Raw genomic sequence first — 27,307 nt, 5'->3', positions numbered from 1 at the left:
TGAACCAGTGCCCTTGTGGCAACAGAGAGCGAAAGAGAGAGACAGACAATAAACATTCTTAGCAGCATGACATCTGCCAGTAATCAACAACTTCATGTCTTTAATTACAGCTCTTATTCTTATTCTAACGTCACTGCTGCAGTGTTCAAGTCTGCTTAAAACTTCCTTTGTGGGATTCCTTTTTGCTGACATTTGGAAATCTGCTCAAACTTTTCACTTCTGTATGTTTGCTAGTTGACTTTAAAAAAAAAAGGCTTTACTTGAAAGGGCAGAAGAAATGACCATGTTATTTTAGTTTTAAAAAATAACTTGACAGTTAACAAATATGAAATACACTTGACTTCTGGACTATTAAAGAAAAGCAGCAAAATGTTCCCAGCAGTTGCTTAATGCAATTACTTGATTAGCGAAAGGCATTTCATTTCTTAACCGCTACAAGAATAAGCCATATAGCTGTCAATAATTTTGCACAAACCCTCAGGTCTGGTGGTCAGCATCTGCCCACATCTTTACATGGTCATTAACACATTTCCATCAATGCTTAAAAATGCACCCAGCAAAGTCTTAAGAATCTTAAGGGATTTCACTGGTATGCGAATGACCTTTTCCTTCATCAATTTCCAGAATGTTTTTTCATTATTGAATATGCAGCACATCATGATGTTTTACATCAAGCCTCCATTTAAGTCATATTGTGTTATATTGAGACTTCCTATACTCCTGACTGCTTTTTTAATCCACAGTTTTAGGTACAAATGAGGTGCTTTCCTATTTGCCACGCAAACTGAGACCCTGTCAAGTGGATGAAGGCCTCAATATGCTGTGTGCAGAATTTATTCTTTAAAGTATGACCTTGTGATTTGTCTTCCATGTGGCTAGCATCATAACAATGAAGTGACTGATTAGTTTCATGGCATTGTACTGAGCTGCTAAAGCAAATCATAAGAGTACAGGTTAATTTCCAAAAACTTGTTTAATTGACATCAGGGGTGAAATTCACTCCACCCACCGAAAGTTAGGCTCATGTCACTGAAGTATATTGGATTTGTGAACACAGAGCTAATCTGGGGTCAGGTCACAGAGGTACAACCTAACCCTTCTGGACACTATGGGCTGAAAGAGCATCTCCAGCCCCTCTGCTCCACTGGCACAAGCTGCTATGGGTGCTGCATCAGAGTGAATATGGATTCCTTGGCCTTTCCCTAGCTCTCTCTATACTAGCCCAGCATATTATTACTGTTTGTTTGTTATTTGTGTAATAATACAAGTCATGGACTGGGATCTCATTGTGCTAGGTGCTGTACAAAAACGAGGAGAAAGACAGTCCTTGTCCTAAAGAGTTTACAGTCTAAGTACAGAACCATGTCTTGGATGCAGGGCTTGTGAAGCACCTCGAATGGCTGCTCTCCTGGCACATTCCCTGGCGTTCAGTTGGTATAAAGGTCCAGGCATGCCAGAATAAGTTTAGTAAGGAAATCCAGAGCATAGGCTACTGCTCCATTCCTAGCTAGAGTACTAACATAATAACTCTTTCCATTACAATGCCTTTCATCCAAGGAACTCAAAGCGCTTTACTGACATTCACTGAGCTTCACAATGCCCTGTGGTACAGGAGTGTGACGAGGGAAGCCGGGGCTCAACCCTCCCTGTGGAGGAGGGGAGCCACACCGGCCTCATCCTGTCCTCACCGGGTCTTGTCCCTCAGGTCCACGGTCCACTGTCCGGACGTTCGGTCTCTGTGGAGCGGACTGGGACACAGCAAAGTCAGTGGGGCCCCGCCTTGGATACAGGCGGGCGCCACACACAGTGCACTAGGCTCTGTCCCTTTGGGCAGGACGAGCAGAGACAAAGTTAATCGGGGCCAGCCTTGGATTCGGGCGGGCTCCAAGGCACGTACACTAGGCTCTGTCTTTTGGGCAGGTAGAGCACAAAACAGTCAGCTGGCTCTGCCCTGTGGGGCAGGCCGAGCAACAAACAGTCAGATGGCTCTGGCTTTGGGGCAGGCAGGAGCAGCAAATAGTCAGGGGGCTCTGCCCTTTGAGCCGGCAGAGCAACAAACAGCAGCTGCTCTGGCCCTTTGGGGCAGGGCGAGCAACAAACAGTCAGCTGCTCTGGCCCTTTGGGGCAGGGCCGAGCAACAAACAGTCAGCTGGCTCTGGCCCTTTTGGGCAGGGCGAGCAAGACAGAGTCAATAGGGCCAGCCCTTGGTTCAGGACAGGGCACCAAAACAATACACTAAGCTCTGGCCCTTGGGGCAGGACAGAGCAGCACAAGTCAGGGGCTCTGGCTTTGGGCAGGGCAGAGCGCAACACACGTAGCTGTGGGGCGAAGGGGGATACTGCCACCCGGCTAAGCGGGGCAGGGGAACGCAGGCCACCCACTCCTCTGCCGTTCCAGCCCGGGCCCTAGTAGCGGCCGTCGCCGCTAGTGCAGTCAGTGGGATCAGCCGAAACACACTGACAGAGTGCTCGGCGGGATCCTAACGAAACACACTGACAGCGCGGTCATGTGGGATCCTGGACCGACACACACGGTCACGGCTCGGGCCTTCTGCGGCTTGACTGTGGTCAGCGCCCCCGGGCTACTTTCATCCCCCTTCGCTCCCTACCTGGGTCCGCCGGTCGTCTACCGTCATGGTTCCTCCAGTCCGGGCTAGGTAGATCCGGGGGTACTACCTGGGTAGCTGGGCCAGGTCCGGTCCGATAGTTCTCCAAGCCATAGTTGGGCTGGGATGCGGCGGTAGTTCCCGCAGCTCAGGTCGTGGTTGCTGCAGGTCGGTTCCGGCAAGGCCTGGTACCCTGTCTCGAGCTCGGCAGCCTCCACGACGAGGTCGTCCGGCACATCTGCTCTCGCCGCTGCTGAGCTCCAACTGAAGGCCGGCGCCCGGCTTTATACTTCCGGGTCGCCACCTGACCCTTTGAGGGCGGGCTTCTGCCCGGAAGTTCCGCCCTGGGGGAAGATGGACGGGGCTCAACCCTCCCTGTGGAGGAGGGAGCCACACCGCCTCGCTTACAAGGAGATTTTAACCTGTTTCACAGATAGAGGTTAAACTGACAAGGAAATTTAAATAATTTGCCAAAGATCCCATGATGGGTCAGCATCCAGGTTGAAAATACCACCCAGAGTTACCTGATTTACAGTGCTTGCTTGAATGCTAGACGAAAGCTCCTAACTCAATACACCTAGGTATTCCAGCACAGTACAATGCACAAAGTCATCCAATTCTTCCTATACTAGCTGGGATTGAGTTAGTGGTCAAAGTAAAATAGCCATTAAAACTGCCTAGAAACTTATTTTTAAAAAGTCCTATCTCAGGGCAAGGGAGAAGGGAGGGCAGATGATTAACTGAGTGGCCTTTTAAGAATTAAATTGAGGCAAACATCACCAAGTTTCACCTTTTCAGGTGTATTTGATCTGGAGAAGGGGGTAAAAAGTGAGTGGCAAAGTGCAGATGCTACTAAACTGCTCCAGAAAGTTAAGTCCAAGGGACTGTTGAAGAACTTCAAAAAGACAGACAAAACTAAGTGATTGGACAACAAAATGGCAAATGAAATTTAATGTGGATAAATGTAAAGTAATGCACCATTGGAAAAAATAACCCCAACTTTACATACAATGGATGGGGGGCTAATTTAGCCTACAACTAATCAGGAAAAAGATCTTGGAGTCACCATAGATTAGGTTCTCCAAGACATCCATGCAGTGTGCACGCCACAGTCAAAAAGCAAACAGGATGTTCGGAACATTAAAAAGGGATATGAGATAAGATTGAGAATATCTTATTGCCCTTATATTAATCCATTGTAACGCCCACATCGATAACTGTGTACAGACTGTGAGTCTTCCTCATCTCAAAAAATTATATACTAGCATAGAAAGGTTCAGAGAGGGGCAAACAATTATATAAAATAAATAAAGAAAAATAAGAGTAAAAAAAAAAAGAGAAAAGTAAACAATAAAAAAAGAGTTTGGAACAGGTCCCATATGAGGGAGAGATTAAGAGGCTAGGGCTTTTCAGCCTGGAAAAAAGCAGGAGACTAGGGGGGATATAATAGAGGTATATAAAATCATGACTGATTGGAAAAGTGAATAAGGAAGAGTTATTTACTTGTTCCCACAAAAGGGGCAACCCAAATGAAGATTAATGTGGCAGCGAGGTTTAAACAAAAAAAGGAACGTTCTGTATCACACAGCGTACAGTAACTGTGGGAATTCCTGCCTGAGGAGGTGTGTGAAAGCTAGGACTATAACAGGATCATTAAAAGAGAACAGGATAAATGTCATGGAGGTTTAAAAGTCCATTAATGGCATTAGCAAGGGGGGGTAAGGAATGGTGTCCCTAGCCTCTGTTTGTCAGAGGGTGGAGATGGGGCGCAGAAGAGAGATCACTTAATCATATCTGATACAGTTCACCCCCTCTGGGGCAACCTGTCATGGCCACTGTCGGTAGAACAGGATACTGGGCCGGAATGCGACCTTTGATGTCTGACCCCAGTATGGCCATTATCTTGTTTATGTTTATGGTCTTATGTTCTTATTTGTTGCCAGCTCTTGGAATTAGGGTTTATAAATTAGAAAAGCAAGCGACGTTTAAACTGAAACTATATTATTTACAACAAAACTATACTCCAGTACTATTTCCATTTGGAGAACTTGGTGCTTTCTCTCAGTGGCAACAGTACATATTTCTCATACAACAGTGTGTTATATGTTCCAATTTATTATTCTACCAATAGTTAATACCTTACTGTCACAGGTCTCACCCTACTCTGAACTTAGGGTACAGATGCGGACCTGCATGGACACTTCTAAGCTAATACCAGCCTAGATCTGGTCTCACTGCCACCATCCGAATTTTCTGAATGTACCTGGATCACTTCCTTTCCCCCAAAACCTCCTCTCCTGGGCGCCTTGAAGAGCTCTCCACCAATTCCCTGTGAGTCCAGATCCAATTCGCCTTGATCACAAACAAGGAGAATTTACTCTTCCCTCTCCCCCCCCCCACCAATCCCTGGTGAGTCCAGATCCAATTCCCTTGGATCTAAAAAAACAGGGGAAAAATCAATCAGGTTCTTAAAAAGAAGGCTTTTAATTAAAGAAAAGAAAGGAAAAAGAAAGAAAAAAAATAAACCCTCTGGGAGACAGCATACCAGTGTATCTCACAGACAATAGATTGAAAACACAAGATGTTCCCCTGGGCAGAAATCTTAATACACACAAGAATATCCAATTTGATAATTCCCTTAATGGCACCAAGACAAGTCACAAACGAAAATAAACATAAACCTATTTATTCCTTTCTAAAACTTACTACTCTGATAAGAGGCTGGTTCCTTGATCTTTTTCACTCCGGCTGAAACTGAAAACTGACTAAACAAAGGAAACTTCCCTCCTTCCTTTTGGAACATCTTGTTCCCCCATTGGTTCCTCTGGTCAGGTGTCAGCTAGGCTAGGTGAACTTCTTAACCCTTTACAGGTAAAAGAGGCATTAACCCTTAGCTATCTGTTTGTGACACTTACAAATATAGAATCCCCCATCGCAAAGCAATTTACAGACTCACTCTCGTATATGAACGTTATAGCACTTTAAATGTTCAGTGCATATTAAATAGAAATATATAGTATTGTATAGATATTATACATATACAAGTGCCGATAGCCTCTGAAGCTACTAGCAATAAAATATTGCCTGAAGGGGAAAAACAGATCCATGAGACTGGGTAACATACCATTTTACAAAGCCAAAGAAGTGCTCATATAGTGCACAGTGACAGGCACAAGGAAAAGCCTGGACACGTTATCTTACAGTAGTGCCTAGAGATCCTGACTAAGATCAAGACCCCCTTGTACTAAATGCATTATAAACACAAAGTAGGTAATAGGCCCTGTCTTGACGAGCTTACAACCCAAGGTCATGATGCTGCAAATACCTTCACATATGAAACCAGTGGGGCTACTTTCACCTGCTTAAGTTAAGCTTATGTGTAAGTCTTTGGGGCCTAAATATTTCATAATCATGTGAGCTCTTTTTACCCATTAAAATTTGAGTACTGTTTACATCTTGGACACAGCAGTAAGTATTGGCTCTATTAAGGGTTGAATATTTTCCGTCACAATTCACTGATCTTGTTATATGCAATATATAAATACATTCTTTATGTGTCATATTGGGAAGACTGCTAGAGCTGTCTTGCACCTCATAAAAATTGTAAAGAAATTAATTCATAATATTGTGTTGTGTGTAGGCCTGAACTTGTGTGGTGCTGTGCGCCTGCTACTCTCACTGAAGGCAATGGGAACCTAAGTCATTCACAACTAGAGCTGGGTAAAAATGTTTGACTAAAAATTGGGTTTTTTGCTAAAAAATGCAAATTCAAGTTGGCCAAAACATTTCATGAACTCGTGTCAAATATGCTAGATTGTTTCAGTCAGTGTAAAACTGAAGCAAAACAAGACAAAAATCAAAACATTTCATTTTGACATTTTTAAATTAAACATTTTGATTTTTGATTCAAAATAATTTTTTTGTTTTGAAATTTAATCTCAATTTTATTTAAAAAAAATTTCATTTGGGGTTGACCAAAACATTTGGCTTAATTCAAAACCAAAAAGGTCAATCTTTTAGTTCACCAATTTTTATTTGTTTTTATTTTATTTTTCAGAATGGCCAGCAAAGCAAAAAGTCAGCACAGCTCTGTTCACACCCTTGCTTGCTTAGCCAAAAACTGATGAAATCTCTGATATGTATATTGCTGTGCAGTGCCTTGTACATTAAAATACATCTCTGAGAACTGAAATTATACAGACCCACCTATTTGTTTATAATACCATTTTGTGAATATTTTAAGAGTAAAGAAGGCTACTTTTAAGATAGGATTTTTTATGTGGACAGAGCAGCAAAATGAGGAAAGACATATGCACGGAATTAAACAGCAGGCTGCAATTTTTAATAAACTTTTAGCACAAGGCAGAGGCACTGCCCACCGATCACCCATACCGTCCTATACGAGGCATTTAATTGGTTCCACTATGGGGGTCATAGTGCTTACCATATAACCAATAGTATGGGGTAGGGTACCCTCAACCGACCCCCTAGGACTCAGCTCTGTCTGAGTCCAAGCAGCCTTTCCCCCCTGCTAGGAGGACAGAGGGTGCAGCAGAGTGGGGACTTTGGACTGCAAGGACTACAAGGTATCAACCTATCACATGAGTCATAGGCCCATCACCAAAATTCCAGGTCTTTTACCTCTGGGAACCGTTCATTTTATTCTCTTACCCACCACAGGGAGTTCTGGCGACTAGCTTGTTTGCTCCCCCCACCCAACCAGCCACGCTGCCAGGTATCACAATTCCTGTCCAGTTCATTCCATCACATCCTGTAGCCATGTCCAACAAATGTTCACCCTTATTCCTGAAAACTCCTGGCCAATTGTAACAGATGCCTCTCTGCTGTATTGCTGAATCCCCTGAGTCCAAAAATACGTTGGTCACCTATCTATTCACTCAAGTATCAGAAGGGTGGTCTTGTTAGTCTGGATCTGTAAAAGCAGCAATGTGTCCTGTGGCACCTTATAGACTAACAGACATATTGGAGTATGCTCTGGTCACTCAGGGAACAGAAAACTACTCATCCAGTGACCAGTATATTTGCCCTCTACCAGACTCCTGTACCCCACTGGTCTGGGTATGTCACAAGGGTTAAAGATGTTTGATGCATTTTGGAGAAATGTGAAGTCATCGGTTCACAAATGATTACTAATGCTTTTGCTAGTATGTGGTATAATGCTGTTAAAGGATGCGGCTGTAGGCAGGAATCTAATACATATCAGCAGAGGATTTACAAATGGAACCATAACTGGATTCCCTATTCTGTGGCTTAGCCTCCTGCCTCTTACCCATCTGTATTATTAGAGAGTGCACACGTGGCGCCTGGTTCTCATCTAACTCAGCCCAGTGTAGCTCCAGAGCAACTCCATTTAACTCAGTGGAGTTACACTGGTGTAAAACTCGTGCAGGAGAAAGAAGAATCAGGGCTACGGGTCAATGTTATACATTTGTGACATATCCACTATTTTCTACTTTTTTTTTTAAATCCAATTAAGTGTAATGTATCAGAGTGTGAGCCCTGACAATGACCATCCTTTGTTCACAAAACAGGTACTGCACAGGCTGTGACAGTGCAAAGCCTCCTCGCCCTGCACATGCTAACAATGTGTCTCAACTTTGTTCTCGAAGTAGCACATCTAAAAGAGTGAGAGCCTGTAGTTCAGGCTCTGCCCTTTCAGTCCTGAGCTTCTCAGTTAAGGGTGACAAAAAGGGCACTAATTAGCATTGGTGCATTTGTGCTATCGTTAAATGTGGAATGATGTGAGCAAAGTCTAATGTGCAAAAGCACCAATCCAAAAGTGAACAAATTAATTCGTAGTTGGCCTCAAAGATGCACCGTCCTTAATCTACCCCACACTGCAGCTTTCTAGCCTCGCATTAAAATGAATTTGAACATGTGCATTGTCATATCTGGGGAAAATATAATTCACAGGGGCTGTCCCAGATGTTTTGGTTTGTTCATTCTCCTCCTTAGTTTATCAGGAGCAGAGTTCTCTCTCCTTTTGGATCTACGATGCAGACAGAGAGGAGAAATGCATCCTGTGTTTGCAGTTTATTTTTCAAAGGCCCAATCCTTCCACATGTAATATTATAAAGGTTTGTGACTTGAGGATTTTTAAGAGCAAGTTGGACAAACACCTGTCGGGGATGGTCTAGATAATACTTAGTCCTGCCTTGAGTGCAGGGGACTGGACTAGATGACCTCTCGAGGTCCCTTCGAGTTCCATGATTCTATGACTTGTAGTTGAGACAAACTGCATTAGTAGTAGTAAGGAGAGGAGTTAATGCAACGATCTTTCCTCTAGAAAGTTGATATTTGCAATTGTCGCTCTGGCTATGAGAGGGCACTGGACTCACTTGAGTTGCCTACCAAGAGCTGTGAACTGCCCTTGCACGTGATGCCCCAGACTCCACTATTGGATTTGTAGTGCAGTAAGTGTCTGTGTAGAGTTTCTATCTTTTTATCTGTCTATTGCAGGCTGAGCCTGTAAACACTTTACTCCCATGAGTAATTCCACTGAGTTTGTTCCCATTCATAGGAGTTTATAGGACACTTATACTACATTCATCACTGAGGTTAATGAGGGCATGTCTACAATGCCTCTCAGTTTGGACTATGGGATGTGAACTTCAGTGCACACCAAAATGCTGCACTGTAACTCCCCTAGGTGGTTGCTGCAAGTTTGAATGAAAAGGTTCCTAGTTCACATTTATATAATCCTGTTTGAAGAGGACTACATTAGTGCAAATAGGAACTTTTAAGTTTGCACCCGCAGCCTCCACACCAGGGAGTTACAGAATAGCACTTTAGTGTGCATTGCTAATCATCCCATAATCTGAACTGTGGGGCAGGTAGACATGCCCTGAGTGTCTTAGTTAAGTCAGTAGGGAGTTTGGATTTGTGCAGTAAATTTTGTAGTTTTCTCATTTCACTTTGGTAGGTTTTAACTTCTAGCTTTTGATAAATATATTTTTCTTATTCCAAATGCTGCCAATACTATGAATTTCTCATAAAAATTACAAAACAAACAAAAATGCTGCAAAGGCTCATATTTAAAGTGAATTTCATCCGCTGTGACCTGAGCGACTGAATTCTATTTTGCTATCTCTTGTATGCTTGCTGTGTCATTTCCATTGCTAACACAAACTGCCAGTAAGTAAGTTATATGGAAAGATGTTTAATTTCTAATGTATTCATTTGCCTTGTTATTATATGTTACAGTCATGCTGCGGCCTATAATACAGCAAATATGCATGAACACAATTCAAATGCAGAGCTAGCTGAAAAATGGAAGCATATTTTGCAAGTTGTTTTGAAAGTCCCTTTTTTGTCAAAAATGTTGAATTTTTTTATCAGCTTCCATAAAAATGTTCTCAAAAAATTGTCCCTTTTTTCTTGAATATTTTCAAAATTTGAAATATTTCCACCCATGTCATTCAATTACATTGCATCTTCTGTGTGCATTGGCTGCCCATCAGCAGGAGCTGTACTGGAAGACTTACTTCCAGTCAGGGATTATGGCATCATGAAGCACTTTTTGGAGTTCTCTCATCACAGCCCCTTTTTCCTTCTAGCCCATCTCCTTTTCCTGGTCAGGTAACAGTAAGCAAAATATATTCACTGTTTCTGCAGTGCAGCGTCAGTTTTCACTAGGAGATGTGGGGGAAACCAGATCATGCAAATGTTGCAGAAATGGGATCAGAGACCAGGTGAGGAAGGCAGCTATGGATTAGCAACATCTCCCAACACATCATAGCAACTGTCCTCTTTGCAGTCTTAATGTCCAATCAGAGTGATTCATGGCAGAGGAGGAGTTGGGGAATGGTGACTATAGTATATTCTCCTCTCAGAGCAGCATCATTTGGAGTGAGGTAATAATTCCCTCTGCTGAAGACAGAGGGTGACATACATAGCAGGCTGGGAGCTGGTCAGTGGAAGCAAGGTATTTACTGCCAGGGCTGGAGATGCGACTAGAAAGGCACAGAAGCAGAGATCCTAACACACTTATAGATGGCCTGAAATCTGCAGGCTACTCCCTCTCCCGGCACTAATCCCTCTGATCCTTTGCTTTAATGAAATTAGAGGCCTGTGCACCCTCTCAGATTCACACTGCTACCCAGCTCCAGCTCTCAGAAGGGATGGTGCAGCAGACTGGAAACAGCTGGGGAGCCATGTACCTTTTCCAGCAGGTCCTCTCATTCTTATGCCTCGTTACACACAAAGGGGAGGAGATGGGTTTAAATCCTTAGCTTCCATAGTTCCTGAAGTGGTTTTGTTTCACTTGTTCTTTCTGATGTTTAACTGAGCCGAGCCACAGAAGAGAAAAATCAAGTGTCTGAAGCCATTATAAATATACAAATGGAAGAGTAATAGCCTTTTCAGGAGGAAGAAAAATATCCCTTTTAATAATAATATAATAAGAAATATGGCAAATGATGGGGAGGGAGGGGGAGAGGAGAGAAAACAAACTGGAAACCTCACATGCGGCAATCCAATTGGATGTCAGAGCAAGGGCTTTGATGTTGGTGAAGGAGATTAAATGTCCACATAAAGGATTGGACTGGGGTGGTCTGTACTGTTTCCTCTCATATGCACCGGAGTGTGACAATTGCTTTTCAAACATAAGAAATTTACCACATTCTAAACCAGAACTTTAAAAAAGACATCAAAGAGCGAAACACTTCTGGGAAAGGTCTGAGTATTGTGCAAGTTTATACGCTGCACAATTATGAGACTTCTATTAATTGATTTATATAACTTTTCAGAGTAACCACCATCTTTCTTTACACAGGAAAATATAGTTGTTTTGTGATACAGAAAAATGTCAATGTCTAGACCCTCTAATAGTGACTTGTCCTGAAAGGGCAGGTCACAGACAATTTATTTCAAAACACGCTGTACTGGATAAATGCAACAAACTCTCCAGCATGTAGTCCTGAAAGGTGATGGGGACTTTTTGGGAAGCAGTTTTCTTTGTTTCCCTTTGCACATCTACCTTCACAGTTTTGCCCCAGTTCAGCAGTCCATTGCTATTGAAAGCATGTGAGCACATGTCTAACTTTAAGCATGTGCAAAAGTCCCATTGATCTGAATGAAACTTTAGCAAAATTTTAACTTTAACATGCTTACGTGCTTTGCTGAATTGGGGCCTCTATCAGTAACCGCTTCTCTGGAGTTCTGAGCTCAGAACAGTAAACTTGTGAGTTTCTTAAAACAAGAGCTGATTAATTATCCATTTTTGCCAAATGCACAGATACTTAGGAAAGCTGATGTTGCCAAATAAGGCAAAATTATCAGGCTTAAGGATTAATGCACAATGCAACATATACACCAATATGCACATTGTACAGTGTAGGGTTTGATTTTGTTTTGTTTTTTTCACTTTTGATGCTGTATCTGCAAATATAGATAGGATAAAAGAGTAGCTCAAAACACATTTTTCTGTTTCATTATCATATGTAAGGCCTGACCCAAAGCTATTTGAAGTCCATAGGAGTCTTTTGATTGAAGTCAATGAGGCTTGGACCAGACTGATAGTGAGACATAGTGCTCATAAAGCTAAGAACTGTAGACTCCTTTTAACTGCAGTATTATGCGGTGATCCTATTGCCAATTAAGTTAATGTAGAAACTCTGATTGACTTCACTAGTGTAGGACTGGCCATTTTGTTGCTACGTTCAGAGTATGCCTACACAGGGATTTTAAAAAACAAAACTTGCCTGGCCTGGGTCAGCTGCAATTTTTTTAGCCCTGTGTAGGCATAACCTCAGTGCCTGCAGACTACTGTGGTGATGGGTTCATTACCAGTGTCTTAGTTTAAATATTTCTAGCTGAAATGAGTTATTTCACCCAACTACTATTCATAGTTCTCCGTAAAACATTTTCTGATCACACAATTTACTATTTATTATTGATTTTTCTACATGAGTTATGAACTCATTCATCTTAATATTGGCATGTATTTGCATAAACCAGGAAACAGGAAGTTTAATCACTAAACTTACGTCCAGTCTGAAAAGAAATGTAATTAAAAAAAACAAAATCTTGGATCCCTACATTTTAAAAGCCAAGAGGAATCCTATGTCTTAAAACAAACTGTGGACTTGAGCCAGCCATTCAGTTCCACTCCCAATTTTATCAAGAAAACCATGAGTGCTAAGTGCCATTATAGGCCAACAACATTTAAAATGAGCCTTTTAAATTGTGCCTGCAAAATTTGTATTTATACCTAATTGCACTTCTGCAGCTCCAGTTTAGACAGTTCTTGTCTGTCATATAATCCCATAATATCGTCTAACATAAAAACAATCCTGTTTACTAATCTTTCAGTCACAGTTTTTAGGACAGTGCATTAATTATGAAAATATATAATCCTAAACAGAATGGTAGAAGATCAAGTTTTGTACTTAGAACAAAAATCTTCATTACTGAAGAGTTCCTTTGCACCACAACCAGAAAGAAAAACACTGAAAGCATAAGAAATGTTGAATAGAAACTGAAACTTCTGTGTTTATAGTAAAACATTGTGGATAAGTGAATGGAGTGTGGTTATTGCGGTGATTAGTTAATGATTTTGTCATGCTGAAGTTTGAGGGAAAGCTTGCAAATCTTAGCAGAAATTCAATTAATGTAGTTTTGATCGTGTGTGCAAATTAAATATTGGGTTGCATTCTATGTGTAAACTCAAGTGCTTTTTTTTTCATTCTCTACAATGGTTAAGATAATTATATTGTGTGGTTCAGAACACCACACATAAATCAAAGGATTTAGCATCATTTTGTAGGATACAGAGACAATCTTAGCTTACCAGGCTTAAGTTACTACATATGTTTTCCATTAAATAATCCATCCCTGATCTTCACAAAACCCCCTCCACCACCATCAAAAATCATTGTCTAGAGCAGAACATCAAACAATAAAATTATCATTAGCTTTCTAGGCCATTAAGGAATGAGAACCCCTGCATTAATCTTACTGTTATTTGGTTTTAGTAAAGTGACCTTCAAAAAGAGTTTGAATGAATAAAGCACTGAAGCATTTGCTGTGGAGTAGACAGCCTGACATTTAAGAGAATTCTCCAGTTTTACTGTAATCAACATAACATCACACATGCAGAAGTAATGATTTTTAAAGAAAGTCTGGGAGATAAAAAGATCAGTTGCTCAGTCAAGGAAAGGACTTTTATTTTGATATCTGGATGTCTTGAAGACATTTTTTAAAATGTATATACTGAAGTGGAAAAGATACAACATCATCTTTAGGCTGTAAAACCATCAAATAGATTGTACATTGACATAAATTATTTGCAAGAGGTATGCAAGTGGAGATGTGTCAAATCTGAGACCCCTATATTTGTAAAATAATAATGCCTTACATTTCTGTACTGTCTTTCATCCATAGGAACCAGATCCCAAGATGTTTTATAGAATGATAAAATGCAGCCACTTCTGGGTAATTTGTCAGTGCCAGAGATGTTGTAGGTTAGGAAGTGAAGAAGAACTTGTCCAAATGAATCTACAGTAAATAAGAAATTTGAGTATGTGAGAATAAGAACTTAGCCAGGATATCAGAAATGGCGTCTCTCACATAATGTCTTTGAACACCATAAATTATTATAGCTAGAGATGGGCCCCAACTGCAAAGTTAGGTGATGGATCTACATTTTTTCCAAAGTTCAAAGGAGGCTTAGTGTGGGGTTCTTTGTTCAAGCCCACCTCAATTTATGACTTTGTTTACAATCCATCATAATGGCACCTGCTGTAACTCAACTCATTGGTTCCTTCTACTTTAGAAGAAAATGTGCAAAGAAACATGTCACCTTTATCTCTTCCTAAAATATCTTCTGTCCATATGCTGGCAAATATTAAACCAGTGTAACTATGAAGTCTAAGCAGATCACAGTTCAAGATATTATAGAGATTTGCTACCAGGGCAATCAGAGGTTGTACAAAAGGCATTGAGCCTCTCTGTGGATAGTCTTTTCCTCCTTGAAGTTCCCTGGAAACCCAACCCAACTCAACTCTTGTTTTCATAGATTCCACGGCCAAAAGAGAGCATTGTGATCATCTAGTCTGACCGTACTGTATAACACAGGCCATAGAAGTTCCCCAGAATAATTCCTAGAGCAGATCTTTTAGAAAAACATTGTCTTGATTTAAAAATGGTCAGTGTTGGACAGTCCACCATGACTTTTGATAAGTTGTTCCAATAGTTAATTACCCTCACAATTAAAAATGTATGCCTTATTTCCAGTCTGAATTGTTCTAGCTTCAACTTCCAACTATTAGATCATGTCATACCTTTCTCTGCTACATTGAAGAGCCCATTATTAAACATTTGTTCCCCATTTAGGTACTTCTAGGCTATAATCAAGTTACCCCTTAACCTTCTCGCTGTTAAACTAAATAGATTAAACTCCTTGAGTCTGTCTCTGGAGTGCATGTTTTCTAATCTTTTTATCATTCTCAGAGCTCTTCTCTGAACCCTTTCCAATTATCAACATCCTTCTGGAATGGTGAACACCAGAACTGAACACGGCATTCCAGCAGTGGTTGCACCAGTGCCAATTACAGAGGCAAACAAACATTTCTTCTCCTACTTGAGATTCTCTTGTTTATGCATCCATGGATTGCATTAGCCCTTTTGTGCACAGTGTCACACTGGTAGCTCATGTTCAACTGATTATTCCTCATGACACCCAAATCGTTTTCAGAGTCACTGTTTCCCAGGATAGAGTTCTCCACTGTGTAAGTATGGCCCACATCCTTTGTTCCTTATCAGTGAGTGACCAGCCCTGCTCATTATTTACTACTCCCCCAATTTTTGTGTCATGAAAACTTTATCAGTGATAATTTTATGTTTTCTTCCAGGTTATTAATAAATGTGTTAAATAGCATACGACTAAGAACTGATCCCTGTGGGACCCCATTAGAAATATATCTGTTCAGTGACGATTCCTTGTTTACAATTACATTTTGTTAGCCAGCTTTTAATTCATTTAAAGTATGCCATGTTAATTTTAAATCTTGCTAGTTTTTTCATCAAGATGTCATTCAGTACCAAGTCAAATGCCTTACAGAAATCTAAGTATATTACATCAACACTATTACTTTTATCAACCAAATTTGTAATCTCATCAAAAAAGATATCAAATTTGATAGGCTCTATTTTCCATAAACCTATATTGATTTGCATTAATTGTATTGCCCTCCTTTAATTATTTATTAATCAAATTCCATATAAACTGTTCCATTATCTTGCTCGGGATCAATGTTGTCATAACAAGTCTATAATTTCCTGAGTCAACCTATTTACCCTTTTTAAATATTGGTACAATGCTAGTTTTTTTTTCCAGGCTTCTGAAACTTTCCCAGTATTCCAAGACTTATTGAAAATCAACCTTAAGGGTCCAGCAAACTCCTCAGCCAGCTCTTTAAAATTCTTGTATGCACATGATCCAGACCTGCCTTTTTGAAATGTCTAACTGTAGTAGCTGCTTTTTAACATCCTCCTGAGATACTAGTGGAATGGAAAGAATGTTATCATCATATGATATGACTACATCATCTGTTTTTTCCCCAAATACAGAACAGAAATATTTATTGAACACTTATTCCTTTTCTGCATTACTTTTGATAATTCTACCATTTCAATCTAGTAATGGACCAGTATGATTGTTAGGATTCTTTTTGTTCCTAATATACTTCAAAAAGTCCTTCTTATTGTCCTTAACTCTGCTGACTTTAGATTTCTCCTTGTGCTCCCTTTGCTTCCCTTATCAATTTTCTACAATTTTTTAGCTTCTGATTTATATTCATTACTATCAACTTTCCCTTTCTTCCATTTGTTATATAGATTTATAGCTTCCTCTCTAAACCAGGTCAGTTTTTTTTTAAACTAAGATGGCCTTCTTCCTCAATTTTGAGATACGTAGAAGAATCCATTGGTTTTGGGGGCTAAACACCCTATTCATTATGGTATGGAGAAGGCAAACATTCTGCCCTAAGGGGCCTAAACCAAATCTCTTAACTCTTCTAGCATGAGTGTTGCCCTTAGATGGAAAGAAATTCCATGGAAATGCAATGAACAATTTGGCACTTTCACTCCTCTTCACTACAGGCAGAGTTTCAACATATCTGAGTTCACTAAAAGCAGGTTCCACTGTGTTGCCATTATTATTTATCACTTCCGATTATTTTTAGTTACTAAGGGATACATAAAATAAAATACAGTATTCATGGAGTTTGGATATCTTTAATTCAGAACACATTTAAAGAGGGACATTCAAGGACAGATGAATACTTAGCACATGGTAGACCACATGTTCTTCTTTCCTTTCATCTGAAGGATTTGGAACCTAAGCTAAAGTAGAATCTACTATTATTAATTATATTTCAAATCATTAAAGCTCCAGCAGCCATTCAGCACTCTCAATTTATCAACATTCTCAGACACCATATTCAGACAATAAGTCCCATCTCACGCTAGTCTCAGAGCATTGAGATATTAAGTATTGTCTGGATCCCAATGAAACCTAAGAAAAAAAATTTACAGAAAAAAAAATCTTCGAATGGAATGTTCCAGTATCATGCTTCTTTTATGCGTTGTGTCCAGCTGGTCACATTACATTAAATTAAAAAAAAACAGAAGGGAAAACATGAAGATTGAAGAAAGACTCATGAGTGCAAATGATTGATATTATGTTACTTATATAAGCGTTGGGCCATAAAACTGCAGATAAATTATCATCATTATATTTTCATCCTTGCCACACTGGATGGAGATTTCATCAACTTTCATAAACTAAGCACAGCAAGGTAAGCAGACTTGGGTAACAGACCTCCAGTAGGAAAATTCTGCCCCTAATTTTGCTAGTGATTTTTGTGTATGAAGCTTAAAGGAGTGCTGTGTTGCTAGAGTTGCCATATCGTGATGAGAACCAGAACCAAGGTCATGTGCACTTGACTGATCATTGAAGATCCCATGGCACTAAGCTAAGTTAGCCCTGGTTCCAGTGAGGGTAACTGCATTATGCCTACCTTAATTCCCCCTCTAGGTTGTTGGATAATTTATTCCTGTGTGAAACTATCCTGATTAAACAGTTCCTGCATTCCTCCTCAGGTGCGGTTGCACTTCTTCTGAGGTGAGGATGAGGGTGAAATGATGCTTTATTCTGTTTATTCTGGAAGGCTCAATAGGCTCCTTTGGGATTTAAAGTGCCATATAAATGTAAATTGCTATAATGATGATAAAAGGGGGAAAAAGTCATCAAATATGAAAACATGGAAAATGAGGTGCAGAAAATATAGCTTAAATTTTTTCATTGAATTTTCATACCTTCACAGAAGGACAAAACAGTAGCAATCATACATACAAATATTGGAACTTGGTTAGAGGAAGAGAGACTTTTCATCTTTTTTTTTTTGCCAGTTCTGTTATATGATTTAAATTCATTTTCAGATTATACACAATTCAGTATTACTAGCTACCATATTTATTTACTTGGGGATAAGGATGGACACACTTTGCTCCAGGCTGAAATTTGTAATGCAGTTTCTCAGACACAGAAGGAATTCATTTTTTCTTTACTTTCAGCAAAAATCTGTTTAATCCAACTTGAAATAAGAAAATGTAAAATAGATTTTTGATTCCACGGGTCCATTTGTCATTACCACACATTCCTGATCCAGTGGCAGATTGCTACATAGTATGATGCTAATTCTAAATCAAGGCTCCTTCTCCTTCTTCAGCTCACATCACTGAGAAACTCCTGATGATTTTAATGAGAGTTTAAACTGTTCCCTACTTTTGATCTGCTCTTTAAAGCATCTTCCTTGATTTTCTATATCCTTTTTGTTGGTGTCGATCACAAATATTTATATTAAATTTATTGTCTCTATTTAAGTTTAAAATGTGAAGGGGGGTGGGGAGAGAAACCATATGTCAAGATAACTGAATCAAAGAGAAAGCACTATCAGTCTGAGGAGGCTAAATTTGGCCTGATATTTTCTATTTTAACTACTGGAAAATTTTGGTGAGATGTGGGCTCTGTGCAACATCTGTTTGGCTGCTGGGTGTGTGTGGCAGGGACTGATGTCTTTCTTTGTATGAAACTGCACGGTATCGCATGCTGATATAAAACGTGAACACTCACATAGAAAATTCAAGTAGTCTGCTGTGCCATTTCAGCTGTCCTTGTTTTGGTAGGTTTAACCAACGGAATCTCGCTGGACACCCAAAAAATGCTTTTCCACACTGTCAATAGTGCTTATCCAAGCTCTAAACCAGTATTCTGTTTTACAAATAGATGGAACAAAATGATTATTTTGAATAAGCATACCCATACTGAATCCAGCCCAACGCATTAATTCAAGCTGTAAGGACACGTTGAACAGTTGATCTCAGAGCGTCACTCCAATTCACATTGCACATATGGATTTGAGGGTGCAATACAGCTACCATCTTCATTTTGTCTAGTTACCCTAAAATCTAATGGTCTAATTTTCAGAGGTGCTGAACTCCTAAGACTCTTATTGAAGTTATCCGTGAAAAATCAGGCCATAGTCCCACCCCTAAGATCAGAAATGAAACAGCCACCTTTTGTAACAAAACTTAGGTTTTGTAATGTCACCTACTTGTAACAATACAAACATTCATTTGTAAATCCAGGCTTTTTTGACAAAAATATTTAAATTGAAATTATAGCATGTTATATATGGCTCTACTGAAACCAGAGCTTAATATTTCCAGGGCTTAACAATCATATGCTTGCAATCCAGCTTTTTCCCCATTGCTGGCAATAGTTAGCCATTCAGACTGTACTAAAAGATACCTGAAGCCAGAGAAATATTACTAGATATTTTTTTTAATCTGTCAATATTTTAGTTGCCGCTGCTGCTGCTGCTGCTGCTTTTTTTATATTTCCACCCCAGTGTTTCTTAGGGCATCTTTAGGCAATCAGAAAAATAGTGTCATTAACTGAAGGACAACATTTAACATTTATCAGTTTTTCAATCACTAAAGCATTTTATATTAGTGCAGTTTCTATTTCCATGTAAAATCCTGAACATCTGCTCCACAGGAGATGGGGTTGCTACCAAGCACTACTGTTAGATTTCTCGCCAACAAGTTTCAGTGCTTCATGTGGTTTGTGTTTTATCCTTTAAACAGTTGATTATGTTTTATCCTTTCTCCCATAAGAGCTAAATATAGGCAAGATCTTCACTAATCTGAAACATTTTATGAAAATGACAGTATTTTTTTTTAAAAAAAAGCTTTCTGGGTAGATATTACAAATGTATAAAATAAGTAAGCACAATGTCTCTTATATTACATCTGTGTTCACCAGTTTATCTCTGATTAATATGAACAGAAACTGTGATAAATGTAGATCAGGTAGTTGTACTTACCTGCCCCCACTCACCCACTGCAAGGGCTTCTACAATGCTGTCAGAGACCAGTCCAGCTTCTACTGAAGTCAATAGGAGGGGTGTTTCCATGCTTACATTACACAGAATTATCAGAACTAACAAACAAACAACTTTGGAGAGTATATAAATCTATGCGATTTGGAGGTTGTGGTGGATAATCAGCTGACACTGTGACCAAAATAGGTAATGTAATCCTGAAGTGCATAAACAGGGAAGTCTCAAGCAGGAGTAAAGTATTTATTTGACCTGTATTTGGCACTGGTGCAATGACTGCTGGAATCCTGATTCCAGAATGGTTATAAATGGGAGAGGGTTCAGAGAAGAGCCATGAGAATGATTAAAGGGTTAGAAAACATGCCTGACAGTGATAGACTTAAAGAGCTCAATCTGTTTAGCTTAACAAAGAGAAGGTTCTGGGGTGACTTGATTGCAATTTAGAAGTACCTATCTGGGGAACAAATATTTAATAATGGGCTTTTCAGTCTAGCTGAGAAAGGTATAACGTGATCCAAAGGTATAACGTGATCCATTTTTCACAATGAGGGTAATTAACCATTGAAACAGTTTACCAAGGGCTGCGGTGGATTGTCCATCACTGACAATTTTTAAATTAATATTGGATGTTTCTCTAAAGCTCTGCTCTAGGAATTATTTTGGGGAAGTTCTATGGCCCCTGTTATATAGGAGGTCAGGCTGGATGATCACAGTGGTCCCTTCTGACCTCAGAATCTATGATTCTGGACATATAGTAAACTAGTATTTGGCCTTGTCCATTCCACAGCTGCCATCATTGTGCTTTATGCGCCTTCCTCTGCAGCAGGTGGGTCTGGCCACTCTTGGAGACTGGATATTGAATAGGGCTGGCTAGAAAACAAGAAATGTTATAAAGGTTTTAAAATTTATTTAAGTTTGGTAAAAGAATGAAAATGAGATCTTTCAGAATTTTTCATGGAAAAAAATGAGAGAGTGAGAGAGCATCTCCATAGCCCACTTGTCTAGGTTGTGGGAGATTCTTGATCTGGTGCAGCAATTCTTATGTTTCTAAATATGTGATATTTTTGCAATTTGTGGGTGAAATCCTAGCTCCGCTGAAGTCAGTGGGAGTTTTGCCATTGGTTTCCACAAGGCCAGGATTTCATCCGATATCTGCATATTTTTATATACTCACATCTGTTACTGTGCTTTGGTTTTGATTCAGAAATTACATAAAGTCCTGTGACAAACTTACAACATTTCACCAAAGATGCTGTCTGACCTTCTCATCTGCCCCTTGGCATTGAGCAGGTTGAAAGATAAAGACTGCTTGCAAGAAGTATCTGAGACATTAGAATGTAAAGAGTATTCTAAGAACAGTTCAGCAGCTCATTCCAAACATTCAGCTGCTCAGCTTAAGTTTCTTCTCTATGCGTTTTATATTTTCCCTCTGTGGATTCACAAAATTATGCCCCCGCAAATCACATTTCTAAAGTGACAAAACAGACAGTAACTATTCTTGGTGAAGGAAATGTGGATCCGTATTGTTAAGCTCTGTCAACAAATCACTCCTGTTTCTTCTTAAGCTAACTTTAATGGAACTGCTGCCTTCTCTGTTGGACGACACAGCACACTGGTTAAGAAGCAGAAACTCAATGCTCTCATTATGAAACTTTAAGTGCTCTTTACATTGGCCTCCAGCGTAAAGTAAATGGGGAATATGAATTCTGAAAACTGAGTTACAGTCTCAAACTATGGAGAATCCTTGCTATTTATATCCATAAAATACTACAACCACGCCATGCATGTTTTCTGGATTCTACTCTGCACCTCATGCTCACACAAGTCACATAGCTAAACCCAAGGAGCACACATTACTTTGAAAATATTCCAAAGCTAGCTAGGTGTACTTTCAGTTTTCGCCTTAACCTGCCTCTATATGTATATAGGTATATGTGTAATCATTTATTTAAATAGTGACAGTGTAGAGAGGTTGCAATGAGGCTGAAGATGATACGACTCAGCCAGAATTCTTCTTGGGGCACTCACACCAGAACAGTAGCTACCCGAGCTGCGGTCCCAACTTTGCAGGCATGTGTAGGGACAGAGAGGCAAGTCACTGCGCTTCAGCCTTCCCCATTTTTGTACATCTACTGATTGCCTAGGTAGTGCTAGGAGGAATAGACACTATGCTTCCCAATGTGATTCTTGTCAGCCATTCGGGCACAGGTGGAAGGAGAGACTTCTAACACCATCTCCCACACTTACAAACATATGCAAGGACCAGGTAAACTCTGGCTCATAAGGGTAAATCAGGCTCACTTACTAAGTTATGTTACACTGTACTTTATATAGAAGTTTATTCTTAGAACTAGATAGCATCAAGCTACCTGGTTTGGGACAGATGAGTTTTGGGATGTTGATCTAAGAAACTGAATTTCCCTAGGTCTGCTTCACAACGACCTACACAATAAAGCCATACATTAAATATTTTAAATTTGCATTGCTTGTACTGCAGAATGTATTATCTGCTGTTGCCTACCAATACACCAGTTTGTATACTAATAGTTTGCAAGAAACCTGGCAAATTTGTGTTGTATTTACATACAGTATTGTAATAACCATTAGCTTCCACTGTGCTGGGCTTTCAGAACACTACATGCCATTGTTTTCATTAGAAAGCAAAAGTATTAATGACTGCAGACACTGACAGTAGTACTGCATGCTCTCTTCAAAAACTAGCCTTGAAAATAATGGTTACTGCTGGTGTTCGGAAATATTTCTTCTAGGCTTCTATAGATCTTACACAAGTGTCTATGAAAAAAAGCTAATTCAAAAGGAGGCTACAAACATGTCTGGAGCAAAATTCTAGTTAGAAAATCATCAAAATATTCATGAATATTTTTTTCACTGTAGACCTGTCTTCAAGTTAGCAGTAACAATTAGCCAAGTAGGGGACCTTGACAACCAATTGGCCATATATTACCTTTGACTCACACACACAACTCCGACTGATGTCTGTGTGGCTAGCCCACAGTATGCAGCCCACAGGAGTATGGGAAAATGAGGTCAGAGCATCTGTAAGGAGCCCTTTAATTCTTCAGAGTTGTTTTGTGAGGATAAAGTACTGTACATGAATTTCTATGCCTGTGCAATTCCATAAATCCCAATGCTGTAATTGGATCATATTTTTATGAGGGCTTTTTTTTTAAATTCTTTTGCAAAGCAGGAGTAAAGTTGTCTGTGATGCTTGAATTCACACACTTTTTTCACTTATGCTTCAGTAATTCTCTGTGTGTATTCAACAGAATTCTTTAGCATTTAACACCTAGATCAAACTGCTGACCTTTTGCATCACTTAGACTTTGCTAAAAGATTCTATGCTTTCAGGAGCAGGGATTTGTACATCAGAGAAATTATCGTAAGTCTGCTGAGCCACCATTTACAAGCATTCTTCAAATACTTTCTCATACTTTTGTTGTTTTTCATTGAGTGTTGACTGTACACATATAAAAACTGTAACCATAGTGGAATGCCTGCTACCTAATGAAGGATAACATCAAAATACGTGTTGGCATATCAGTTACCTGCTTCTGTCTGTGTTTAAAAAACGAATCAGCTTTAAATGTTGATTCATACTGCCCTGCATTAAATCACATAGGGATAGGTCCTATAACTCATACCATAACCTAATGCAGTTAAAAAGTTCATGTAGCACTGGGCAACAAATGTAAATTGGACCTACTGATGGAGGGGTATGTAGGCCACCAGTAGTTTTTATACAAGAATCTCTCCTGGTGGGAGCGACTTAGGGCTAGCAGTGGTTTCCCATACGAATGTCTGCTGTCCTAGGAGGGAGAGGGCCCACCAGCAGTATTTCCAGAAAATCCTTTTGGAGCAAAGCCTGGTAACACATGCTTATAACTTATATATAGCATATATAACTTGTCTAACTTTTCTTTGTTCTGATTGTTTATGTTTGTGCAACATGCACAAAACAGAGGGCAAAATTCCGAGACTGAATTTGAGGCAATGAAAAGTCATATTTGCATTAGTGAAAAGTAACTGTCATTGAGATGGATTGCAATATTCTTACCATACTTACTTGAAAAGAAGTTCAATTGAAATTAATGGAATACCCTTACTATTCAGCGCCAATAAAGGTATAATAATCTGCCCCATGGTTACTGATGTTAAAGTTATGATTTGAAGGTTGTTTGTTTACAGCAGTTGGATTTTCCTATATATTTGACTCATATGTGTAATGTATATTTAGTCTATAGCTACATAATTCATGTCATATTAAAGTAGCAAGACTTGCAGAAAAGCTGTGGCAACACAAATCAACCTGCCAAGTTTTATTCTGTATCATAATACTTCTCACTTTGTATTTCACAAATCATATGTGTGCAAAGTTCCAAACTCAGTGTCTCCTAGAATTCTGTAATAGTTGTCTTAGGCCAAACTGAATTTTATATTCAGTATTATGAGCTTTAACCTAAGACATACCTGCCATGTCCTGGATCTAATTTCATTTCAGCTGTAAAAGAGACCACCCAATTGGAGACAGAAATATTTTTATCTCCATGCTAATTGGTAAATGATTTTTTCCTCAGCAGTTAGGCTCCATTGGAAATGGATAGATATGTGGTAGATTACAAACCATTGAGAAATGAACAGAAACCACCAAACTCACTTATTTTCAGACAATCTCACTGGTACCTGATAAACAGAGAGTGGTTTTGTGTTCCTGGTAGCACTGGAAATAGATTACAGACTTCTGTATGGATCACCCATCTTTTCCTCAGTATCACGATATCATGCCGTGTTCACATCTAATGCATTTTCTTGTAGAGTCGAGACTAAATTTTTATTATTGTTACTAAGTTTTTATTGACCATCTCTCAGTGTAAGCTTTTATTATCAGGCATTTAAATCAGAGTCTGTCTCGCTTTTATCTATTGTCATAATTGTTCAAAAATGATTGGCTCTCTGTGTTTTAGATAAGCATGCCATTCAGCAACTGCCCCAGGGTCCAGTCCAGCAAATCCTTTCTTACACAAATAGACCAGCTGATCTATTTGCTTGAGGGTTTGTATGATGCCCCCCCCACACACACACAATACTTTGTGGTATTGTAAAATAATTATACACAGATCCTACAGAGCCAGTATGAGATTTAACTGGCAAGTCTCTTATCTGTTTCCCTTTACTTATAGTGCTTATGCTGAAAGTTAAAATAATGTGATACTAGCTAATTACTTTGCACCTGTCTTTTCTGTAGAGTTGGTGAACTGGCCCAATTAAACGAGAATCAAACTTTCAAATAAGTTTAACGTTTACTATTTACCTTTTTTTTTTTTCCCATTTTTTGAGTGTGCATTTCCTGTTGTTAGTCAGCTGCTACCTGAATGCTGGAATACCACCAGAAATTCTGTTCATGTGGTATTTTCTACTAGCCTCCCTTCTGAGAGGAGGAAAAACCAAGAATCCCCATGGCACTTGGAAGTCTTGGGAAGACAAATAAACTAATTTCCTTGCCCCAGTCACCTGAGCAAGAGCAGGACTCCAAATGCTAATACTCAGAAGCCATTACAGAATTCTGACTGAGGTCAAGAGGACTTTGGGATATAGACAAATGACAGGATATGGCAAAAAGACAGAAGAATTTCTAAGTATTTTCTTCTCATATACTGTGATGTGATGTGACTGTTATTTTAATAATATATTACCAGATTGTGTAATCTCCACCTTTTTCAGTTCCTTCATTGGCTTCCCATTGTCCACTGTGTTACATTTAAATATCTTGGGTGAAATCCTGGCCCTATTAAAGTCAATGGGAGTTTTGCCGATAGGTCCAGGATTTCACTGGTTGAACTTATTGTCCACATGGCCACTAATGCGTTCTCCCAGCCTGTTCATTTTGTCAGCAATCAAGAGCAGCCGTCAGTGCCCTTTTTGTCTTTTCTTCTTTCCATCTTCATATCTTTTTCCATCTCCTACTTCACTGTGTCCCACCTTCTCGGCATTCATGTCCCATCTAAAGACTCTCTTCTTCGGGTTGCCCAGGAGAAGTGAATGAACATTTTAAAATACCCCAACACTATAAATTATTTCACCCTCTAGGCTTTCCAGTGTGTACCATTTCTTTCCCTATTGCAAAGGTTCCAAAGCTGTGCTTTGTGGACCACTGGTGGTCATAGAACTCTCGTTGGTGGTCTGCAGAAAGGTGGCTGCTCATTAAGTGCTGGTTTTTCCGGTTTTGCCGCTGCTCAATCATATTAAAGTACATTAAGCGTCAGATTTTCATTTATCTAAGGCCCTTTTACACCACTCTGACAATGTACAAGGGTCTTAATATGGATTATAAGCTACATTATGTTCCTAGAGCAGAGCAAAGAGGCCTTTGTGTAATTAAGAATCAAGCCCTAAATGTTTTCCTAATGTTACCTTTTCATGTGTGTAACTGTGTAGGAACCACAAGGATATTGTATGATTGTGAGTGGGAAGGGAGGAGCCCACACAACACTTTCAATTAACTATTTCCCTGTACTACAGAAGAATCTGCTAGATTGTAAGGTCTTCAGGACAGAGACTGATTTATTTTGTGTCATGCATAGTACTAACCGTTTGGCACTGGTTAACAAGTAATAACTAATAGTCGATATTATATCAAGAAAAGAAAGACTATCTAACTTTTCCAGGGATTCAACAGGAATAATTCAAACATGTTAAACTCGATATAGTTTTTGGGTTTTGATGTTTTATATAATAGCTTCATCTAGTTCATTTTGGAGTCTACTAACCAGTATAAATCTGTGTACACAGCCCATTCATTTCTTTTTCTCCTTTTCCTTTTGATCCTACATCCTCCTCCAAATTTTGTAAAGTAGGCTTATCATCATGCACCATCTGATTGCTTCGAAATAGCTATATAAACACCAGACCAGATACCAAAGATCAAATGTACTAGTAAGTTTCATTTTGCTGTGAGTGCACCAGTGATTGGTGAAGGCAACCAACAAAACAAAACCTTCCCTTTACACCATATGAAATGTTGGGTTTGGGGGAATGTATGTTTAGCACATGGAATTATGCCTTCCTACATATACATTCGTAATATACAGTTGCTAAATTCAGGCACTGTGAAGAAAAGTGGAATAAGGAAGACTTCATAATGAACAATAAATTGTAGTCTTAAGAGGTCCATGTTTCTCTTCAATACTGCTGTTAGCTCAGATGTGCCTATGCTCTGTTCATTTGACCTCTGATTCAGATTGACATGAATAATATAAAA

The 27,307-nt window shown here is 39.4% G+C and overlaps 1 protein-coding gene across 4 annotated transcripts in view; it reads left to right on the top strand.

The window, feature by feature from the left end:
* RUNX1 (RUNX family transcription factor 1) overlaps positions 1 to 27,307 on the top strand; it is a 203,260-nt gene that overhangs the window by 58,270 nt on the left and 117,683 nt on the right. The gene's annotated exons all lie outside the window — the stretch shown is intronic.

Source organism: Chelonoidis abingdonii, chromosome 1 (genome assembly GCF_003597395.2).
Source record: "Chelonoidis abingdonii isolate Lonesome George chromosome 1, CheloAbing_2.0, whole genome shotgun sequence".
Taxonomy (NCBI): Eukaryota; Metazoa; Chordata; order Testudines; family Testudinidae; genus Chelonoidis; species Chelonoidis abingdonii.
This window is presented reverse-complemented; position numbering and strand designations above follow the sequence as displayed.